This window comes from Canis lupus, chromosome 8 (genome assembly GCF_048164855.1).
Source record: "Canis lupus baileyi chromosome 8, mCanLup2.hap1, whole genome shotgun sequence".
In the NCBI taxonomy this organism is placed as follows: Eukaryota; Metazoa; Chordata; class Mammalia; order Carnivora; family Canidae; genus Canis; species Canis lupus.
The window spans coordinates 28,544,799-28,554,046 of NC_132845.1; the positions used below are offsets into that span (position 1 = coordinate 28,544,799).

The 9,248-nt window shown below is 34.8% G+C and overlaps 1 long non-coding RNA gene across 17 annotated transcripts in view; it reads left to right on the forward strand.

Annotated features, from left to right (window-relative positions):
- Positions 1-9,248, forward strand: part of LOC140638053 (uncharacterized) — a 148,189-nt gene that overhangs the window by 32,633 nt on the left and 106,308 nt on the right. For 3 of the 17 annotated variants that reach the window (XR_012035171.1, XR_012035180.1, XR_012035172.1), the window contains exon 2: positions 1,278-1,433. The exons of the other annotated variants lie outside the window; for them this stretch is intronic. This is a non-coding gene — a long non-coding RNA (uncharacterized lncRNA). The remainder of the gene's footprint in view (positions 1-1,277; positions 1,434-9,248) is intronic. 17 annotated transcript variants of the gene reach the window in all.

A 9,248-nucleotide genomic window follows, 5' to 3' on the forward strand; every position in this document is an offset into this window, starting at 1 on the left:
TCTCTGAGACACGAAAACCAAGAATACATTGATGCTGGCCTCCCCTTGGTAATTGGTAATTGAGGATTGCGGCTTTAGATTTCCCTGTAAGTGCTCTCACTTTGTTCCGCCTTACTTCTGTTCTAGCAGTTACCTCCTCCTGGAGCACTCCTTACTTACCAATTTCTAAATCATAGGTATTCTCCACTGTCTAGTTCATAAGTCACCTCACTCTCCAAGCTTTGCTTAGCACATCTTTCCTCTTAGAACTACCACCACTCAAGGTCTTGGTCTGTGCTTCAAGCAAGTCATTTCCCAAATCTTGATCCCCAAGACCTGTTCTCCTTTCTATGAATTCCACATTTTTTTGTTCTTTTTAAAATTCTAGTTAGTTAACATACACTGCAATATTGGTTTCAGGAGTAGAATTCAGTGATTAATCACTTACATACATTACCCAGTGCTTATGACAATAAGTGCCCTCCTTAAACCCATCACCCATCTAGCCATCTCCCACCCACGTCCCTCCAACAACCCTCAACCCTGAATTTGTTTTCTATTGTTAAGAGTCTCTGAAGGTTTGTTTCCCTCTCTCTCTTTTTTCCCCTTATTCAGTCCTTCCCATATATTCATCCATTTTGTTTCTTAAATGCCACATATGAGGCAATATGAAATCATAAGGTATTTGTTTTTCTCTGACATTTCTCTTAACATAATTTACTCTAGCTCCATCCATGTCATTGAAAATGGCAAGCATTCACTCTTTGTTTTTTAAGATTTTATTTATTCATTCATGAGAGATACAGAGAGAGAGGCAGAGTCATAGGCAGAGACAGAAGCAGGCTCCCCTCAGGATCCCAGGATCATGACCTGAGCGAAAGGCATATGTTCAACCACTGAGCCACCCAGGTGCCCCAAGAGTTCTTTCTTTTTGATGGCTGAGAAATATTCAATTCCATTCTCTCTCTCTATATATATATGAATATATATGGAATTTCATATATATATGAAATGGAATGGATATATACATATATATGTATATATATGTGTATATATATGTATATATATCCTCTTCTTTATCCATTAGTTCATAATTATTGCATAGAAACACAACTGATTTTTGTGTATTGTGTTTTCTGCAATTTTTCTTAATTTCTTTAATTAATTAATTAGTTTCTAACAGATTTTGGTGGAGTCATTAGGGTTTCCTATATATAATAGCATATTACCTGCAAATAGAAACAGTTTTACTTCTTCCTTTCTGATTTGGATGCTTTTCATTTCTTTTTCCTGTCTAGCTGCTCGGGCTAGGACTTCCAGTACTATTTTGAATAAAAGTGGTTGGAATGGGCATCCTTGTCTTCTTCCTTATATCAGAGGAAAATCTTCCAGCTTTTCAACATAAAATGTGATCTTAGCTGTGAACTTGTATATATGGCCTTGACTATATTGAGGTATGTTCCCTCTACACCCACTCTGTTGAGAGTTTTTACTTTGAATGAATATTCGATTTTGCCAAATACTTTTTCTGTATGAACATTGAGATGTTCATATGATCTTTATCCTTCATTTTGTTAATGGGATGTACACATTGATTGATTTGAGGATGTTGAACTAACCTTGCATCCCTGGAAACCCACTTGATTATGGTTTATGATCCTTTAATGTATTCTTTAATTCAGTTTGCTAATGTTTTACTGAGGGTTTTTTTTTTTTTTTGGCTTGTTTGTTGTTGTTGTTGTTTTACCTTTATGTTTATCAGGGATATTGGTCTATAATAGTCTTTTCTTGTTGTATCCTTGTATGGTTTTGTTATCAGGGTAATGCTGGCCTGATAAAATGAGTTTGGAAGTGTTTCTTCCTCCTCCCTCCTCAATTTTTGGGAAGAGTTTGAGAAATATTAGTATTAATTATTCTATAATGTTTGGTAGAATTCATAAGTAAAACCATCTAGTTCTAGAATTCTGGAATTTTCTTTGTTGTGAGCTTTATGATGATTGATTCAATGTTCTTACTGGTAAGGTAACTCTTACATCATTCTTTTGAGTAGTATTTTCAGAGTATATATATTCCCATCCTTTTACTTTTAGCCTATCTCTATCTCCATCTCTATTTCTATATTTAAAGTGGATTTCTTGTAGACGGCACATAGCTGGATCCTTTTTTTAAAAAAAAAAATCCAATCTGACATCTATGTCTTCAATTTTAGTATTCAGATCATTACATTTAATGTAATTATTAATACTACTTGATTTATATCTACCATCCTACTATTTATAAAAAAAAAAATCCAATCTGACATCTATGTCTTCAATTTTAGTGTTCAGATCATTACATTTAATGTAATTATTAATACTACTTGATTTATATCTACCATCCTACTATTTATTTTGTATTTATCTCATCTAATTTCTCTCCTTTTTCTTTTAAAAAATATTGTTTAATCTCCACTAATTGGCTGGTTTAATATTACTTTCTTTAGCTGTTGCGTTAAGTTTTTTAGGATATATGTTTAACTTATCATAGTCTGCATTCAAATTATACAAAAACATTCCTCCCTATCTTTTATACTCTTATTGTCATACATTTTAATTCTATATGTTTTATAAACTACATTATAATAAATATAAACAGAAATAATTATCTTTTAAAGAGATTAAAAGTGAGATAAATGTGTCTTTTATATTTGTCCATATATTTGCCATTTCTGGCACTCATCATTTCTTGATGTAGGTCCAAATTTCTATCTGATACCATTTTTCTCTGGCTAAAGAATTTCTTTTACATTTAGTTTTGTATTGTCCTACTAGTGATTAATTCTCTCAGCTTTTGTTCATTTGAAGAAGTCTGTGTTTCATTTTTAAAATATATTTTTTTGCTGAGGTTAAAATTGTAGGTTGACAGTTTCTTTCAATACTTTAAAGTGGTCTTTTTATTGTCTTCTGGTTTGAATGGCTTCTGATAAGAAATTGGCTCTTTCTCTTTGTTCTGAATACAATGTATCTTTTTCCACTGGGCATTTAAGATTTTCTTTTTATCACTAGTTTTCAGCAGTTTGACTGTGATTTACTTTAGTTTGATTTTATGTTTCTTTTACTTGAATTTATTGATATTCTTGGATTAGTTTATAGTTTCATCATCTGGGTGCATTTCAGGCTTTATTTCTTCAAATATTTTTGTGTCCCAGACCTTCCTTCTAGGATTCTGATTATACACATAGGTTAGATTGCTTGCTATTGTCCCACAGGTTACTGATGCTCTTTTTGTTTGTTTGTTTAGGTTTGTTTTTTCTTGAATGGACTTTATTTTTTAGGGCAGTTTTAGGCTCATAGCAAAATTGAGTGGAAGATGGAGAGATTTTCCAAATACCTCATGTCCTCATCTGTGGATACCCTCCCCATTATGAACATCCCCCACTAGAGTGGTACATTTGTTATATAATCAGTGAACCTGTATTGACACATCATTATCACTCAGCGTCCATAGTTTACATGAGGGTTCATTCTTGGCGTTCTACAATGTTTCGGTTTGGACAAATGTATAATGACATATATCACCGTTTAGATTCATTGCCCTAAGAATCCTCTGAGCTCTCCCTATTCATCCCTCCCTAAACCTAACTCCTGGCAACTAGGTTTTTTATAGTCTCCATAGTTTTGCCTTTTCTGGAATGTCATATAGTTGGAATCACACATTATGTAGTTTCAGATGGGCTTCTTTCACTTAGTAATCTGCATTTAAGTTCCTTCCATGGTTTTCATGGCTTGACAGCTCATACCTTTTAAGTGCTGAAAAATGTATCAGTTTATTCATCCATTCACCTACTAAAGCACATCTTATTTCCAAGTTTTGGCAATTATGAATAAAGCTGCAGTATTCATTAGTGGGCAGGATTTTTTATAGACCTAAGTTTTCATCCCATTGGGTAAATACCAAGGAGCATAATTGCTGGTCATATGTTTAGTTTTGTAAGAAACCTTCAAACTGTCTTTCAAAGTGGCTGTATCACTTTGCATATCTACCAGCAATAAATGAGAATTCCTGTTGCTCCACTTCCTCACCAGCATTTGGTATTGTCGGTGTTCTGTATTTCAGACATTCTCATAGATATGTATCTCATTGTTATTGTAATTTGCATTTTCCTAATAACATATCATGGGGAACATTTTTTCTCACATGTTTATTTGATATCTTATTTAGCAAGGTGTCTATTTAGATCTTTGACCAATTTTTAAATTGGGTTGTGTTCTTATTATTTTTAAGAGTTTTTTGTACATTTTAGGTAACAGTCTTCCATCTGATATGTCTTTGTAAGTATTTTCTCCTAGTCTGTTGCTATGTTTCTGTATATATTTATAACTGATTTATTTTTCTACTGAGTATGGGTAATAATATCTCACTCCTTTGCATGCTTAATACATTTGCAGGAGCTAGATGTTGTGAATTTTACTATTGAGTACTGGGTTTTATGCTTGGTTACTGGGTTTTGTTGCATTTCTTTAGAGTATTGGACTTGTTTCAGTGTGCAGCTAAATAAATTGGCTTGGCCTTCAAGCCTTGTTATTGTAGACCTCTACTTTGGAAATAATTTGGCACTACTACAAATTTATGAAAATTCTTTCAGAGATCACAATTCTGCACTACGTTTTATGCAATATCTGAAAGCCACATTTTATATATTTTGCCTTGATTTTTGGCTGTCTGCAGTGGGAAGGCATAATCTTTCATGGGTGGAGTTAGAGATCCTATTATTTATTATTGTTAGAAGAAAAACTTCTTTTAGTTTACAACTCACTATTAAACTTGATATTAATAATGTTCTAAATTTTTTCAATGTTTATTTTATTTATTTATTTATTTTTAAAGATTTTATTTATTTATTCATAGAGATGCAGAGAGAGAGAGAGAGAGAGGCAGAGACACAGGCAGAGGGAGAAGCAGGCTCCATGCAGAGAGCCTGACGTGGGACTCGATCCCGGGTCTCCAGGATCACGCCCTGGGCTGCCGGTGGTGCTAAACCGCTGCACCACCGGGGCTGCCCTATTTTATTTATTTATTTGAGAGAGAGAGAGCAGAGTAAGGGGCAGAGGGAGAGGATCTCAATCAGACTCTGCACTGAGCCCAATGTGGGGCTCAATCCCACAACCCTGAGATCATTACCAGAGCAGAAATCAAGAGTCAGATGCTTAACGAACTTAGTCACCCAGGCACCCCTGTTCTTGTAAATTTTTAATATTGTTGTCTAATGTGAGAACACTTCTCTCAATTGTCTTTTGGCCTTAGCTACATACTTTCAGTACCAGGCATCATCAGATAGATTCATACCATAGTAGGACCTCTGGACTCATCACTGTATCATGGTTATGGATGAATCATTCACAGTGCGATAGGAGTATTGTTAAAAGCCAGTTCTGGGGCAGCCCCAGTGGCCCAGCGGTTTAGTACTGCCTTCAGCCCAGGGTGTGATCCTGGAGACTCAGGATCAAGTCTCACACCAGGCTTCCTGCATGGAGCCTGCTTCTCCCTCTGCCTGTGTCTCTGCCTCTCTCTCTGTCTGTGTCTGTCATGAATAAATAAATAAAATCTTAAAAAAAAAAAAAGCCAGTTCTGAACTTGCTTGGCTACTTATAATCTACTTATCCATAAAACTCTGCAGACCACATATGCCTATCCCACTAAATCCAAGCTACACATATCCCTAATCTAGTCTCCTCCCAGCTGGATCCCAAGGAACATGTGGCTACTCTGACACCTAACATGAGGAAAGGTGATGCAGAAGTCATAATAAAAAGAAATGCTGGTCTTAACCAATTATAGTTAATGTATTTTACTTCAAAAATTGTACAAAAGTATGTGATTGTTAGTCATTGCTGGAGACCCTCTCAGTGCCTCAGAAGGGGACTGTGCAAAGGAGCCTTGGAGCTTGTGCTTTCTTAGCTTCACAGTAATCAGTCTCTGATTTTACCACCAGTGTTTTAAATGTGTGATCATTCCATATCACAGGTAGACCATGAGATTTTGGAATTATTCATTCAGAAGTATAATCTTGAACAGGAAAAAAATATTCTTTTTTTAGGTACTAAAAATATGAGTCAAGAAACATACTTTTGGTGTGACTCCTACCTCATAGTTACCTGATGCTGCCAAAACTAAGTTTCCCCAGACCCAGAGGAAAAAAATGGATTTACTAAAGATTTGGGTTGAGGAAAAAAATCTAACCTTTTTGTGATACAGAATCTTAATGATTACAAAACAAAAACATGTAAGCAAAAGTCTAGGTTCAAAATGGAAAGTATTGTTCTTACTTTTATATTTAGTAAATGGTATAGTTCTCATATGTTTGTTGTCTCATCTGTTTCCTCCAGTTGATCACTTAGAAATAATGAGGCTATAAATTTGACTTTCACAACTAGATTTGTTGCAATGTAGCTCAACAGTAATTGGGCTTTTATTAGTTTTTATTGCAAGTATTCTATTTTTAATAACATTGACACAAACTATAAATATTTTTCTCTTTTAGAAAATATTGAGAATGTCTTTTCATAAGGAAATGACTTCTTTTTTAAAAAAAACTTTATCAATATACTGACAGTCTTCAGATGTGGTAAAGCTAAGTTCCTCATAAAGAACAAAAGGAATTCTTTTGTACACTATATAGCAACACCCAGACTGTAGTAATGTCTGCCTGCTGTTAGGAAGTTTAGAATTCTTTTCCTGTTTTGAATGTTCATTCCTGTTTTGAATTGTTGATTAAGAGAACAGATTTATTGACAGACTTTTTCTTCTGGATTTTGGGTAACCAATGTTGGTTGGCTGTCTGCTGTAAGCGTAAGGGTGGAGGGTACAAATGAGCTAGTGACACCTTTGAGAATAATAATTAAATACATGAAAAGATAAAATGCTGAGTAGAGTTCAGAAAATGTCTCCAAGGCCTCAAGTAAAGACTCTAGAATTTAAGTTGGAGTTTGACAGTTGAATAGAATTTAAAGAAGGACATTCCATGAGGTAAGCAAAAACATTTAGTAAGTGTAAGGTAACAAGTAGGAATATGCAAGTCTCATTTAATTTTATTTAACTTAACCACGTTTATCAAAAGTTTATTCTCTCCTGAGAATAAATAATAATAATAATAATTTTACTAATTAAACAATACAAGTATTGTTTACTAATACAACAATACAAAGATAAATGAAGACTAGTCTTTACCCTCACAGAATCTGGAATACAGAGAATGACATGGACATAACTACTATTAGAAAATGGATTTCTGTGAATAAAATTTATATTCTAACATTTATTTATTTATTTATTTATTTATTTATTTATTTATTTATTTTTAAAGATTTTATTTATTTATTCATGAGAGACACAGACTGAGAGAGAGGCAGAGACACAGGCAGGAGGAGAAACAGGCTCCATGCAGGGAGCCCAATGCGGGACTTGATCCCTGGCCTCCAGGATCACACCCTGGGCCGAAGGCGGCGCTAAACCGCTGAGCCACCTGGGTTGCCATATAACTTTTGTTTAAATGCCTGAGCAGCAGTCCTGGGAGCAGAAAGATCTGTTTAAAATTTAGCTGTGCCTCTTTCTAGCTATGTAACCCTATGCCCATTTGAGTCTTAATTTAATCCATGTCTGTGTTCCATTGATTTGGCAAGTGTAATTAGAAGTTCTCCACCAGCAATCTCATTCCCAGCAGGTCAGAGAGCATTTCACTACCATCAATATTATCAGATTACTGGAGCCTAGGCTAGCTTTCCTACTATAGGCTTCAGATTTTGTGCTCCATAAATTATCATGAGATCATACTAACCCAATACCAGATTATTGGATTCCAATAATTGGATTCTTGCTGTCTATAGGCATTGCTGTTCATGCCTCACCAGCTGAATTAAATTCCATTGGTTTACCTCATCTCAGAGCCACACCCATACTTTCTATTCAGGCTACATATAAGATCCAATTAGTCAATTCTGAATCCACAAATTCAGGGGGTTACCATATTTGTAGTCCCTAGTTATTAGCACAGTATAAGTTACTGTACTCTACACAGTAGAGTTAATGCTACAGATACAGTTTTTGATAGTTTCATCAAATCCATTCACCCAATAAATATTTATAGGGTGCCTTCTATGTGTAAGGCACACTTCTTTCTAATCACCAAGAATATAGTCAAAATACCTAGCTTTGCAGAGTTTACATTTTACTAGGAAAGACAGACCAAAAGAAAAAAAGTAATAGATATTATGTTACATGGTGGCAAATATTATGAAGAAATTAAAGTAGGGTATAAGGGGATTAGAAGTGCTTCAGAGTGGAGAGGACAGGCCTGCTGTTTAAGATTTGGTGTCAAAGAAGACCTCTCTGAAAAGGTGACATTTGAGCAAAGACCTATAGGAAGGAGAAAGTGAACTTTCAAGGTATGTGAGGAAGAGCTGTCCAGGCAGAGGGAGAAGCAAGTGCCAAGGTCCTGAGGCAAAATTACTTGGATATCAAGGAATAGCAAGAAATTAGTCTGGTAAGAGCACTTGGAAAAGGGGGAGTGGTTTGAGGTAAAGTTGGAAAGGAGGGGGCAGCGTGACAGATCTTAAAAGGTCTTATATGTTAAAGTAGGGATTTGGAGGATTTACTCTGAGTGAAATGCCTTTGGAAACAAAGGTTTGAATTTTTAAATTCAAATATCTTCAGACCAAATTGCCACAAGACTTGTGTCATATAATTAAGAAGAAAAATTCTAATTTGAAGTATTTTTTGAATTTAGATGGATCATCCTATAATTCAGTGTTGGGAAAGACTTGCCAGGTAACATGGCCACATCTCTAGCTGCCAAACTTCTTAGAGCAGCTTGTACATTTTTCTGATTTCCACCTTTCACTTCTTTAAAATACTTGGCTGAAGTTTTTAGCAAATCAGAACTGATACTTTTGTAAACCTATGTTATACTATTGATAGTTTTAAAGTAGAAGAAAGCTTGTTTTATTAGCTAGAATATTTTAGTTAACTCTAGTCATTTATTCAACAAAAATTTACTTTTTTCCTGCTGTGTTCCAGAAATTGTGCTAGGTATTGGGAATACAAAAATATGTAAAAGCTCTTTCCTCAAAAAGCTCATAGCCAAATAGGTAAAGTAGATTCACAAATGAACGATTGCAATATGGCAAGTGGCAAGTGTCTAGAACTAGTTCTTAGTGAGTGTTCTTAGATACTTGTTAAATGGCTGATGGTAACTCTGTCTAAAGTTAGGGAAGAATCAGTCCATTCGGATTCAC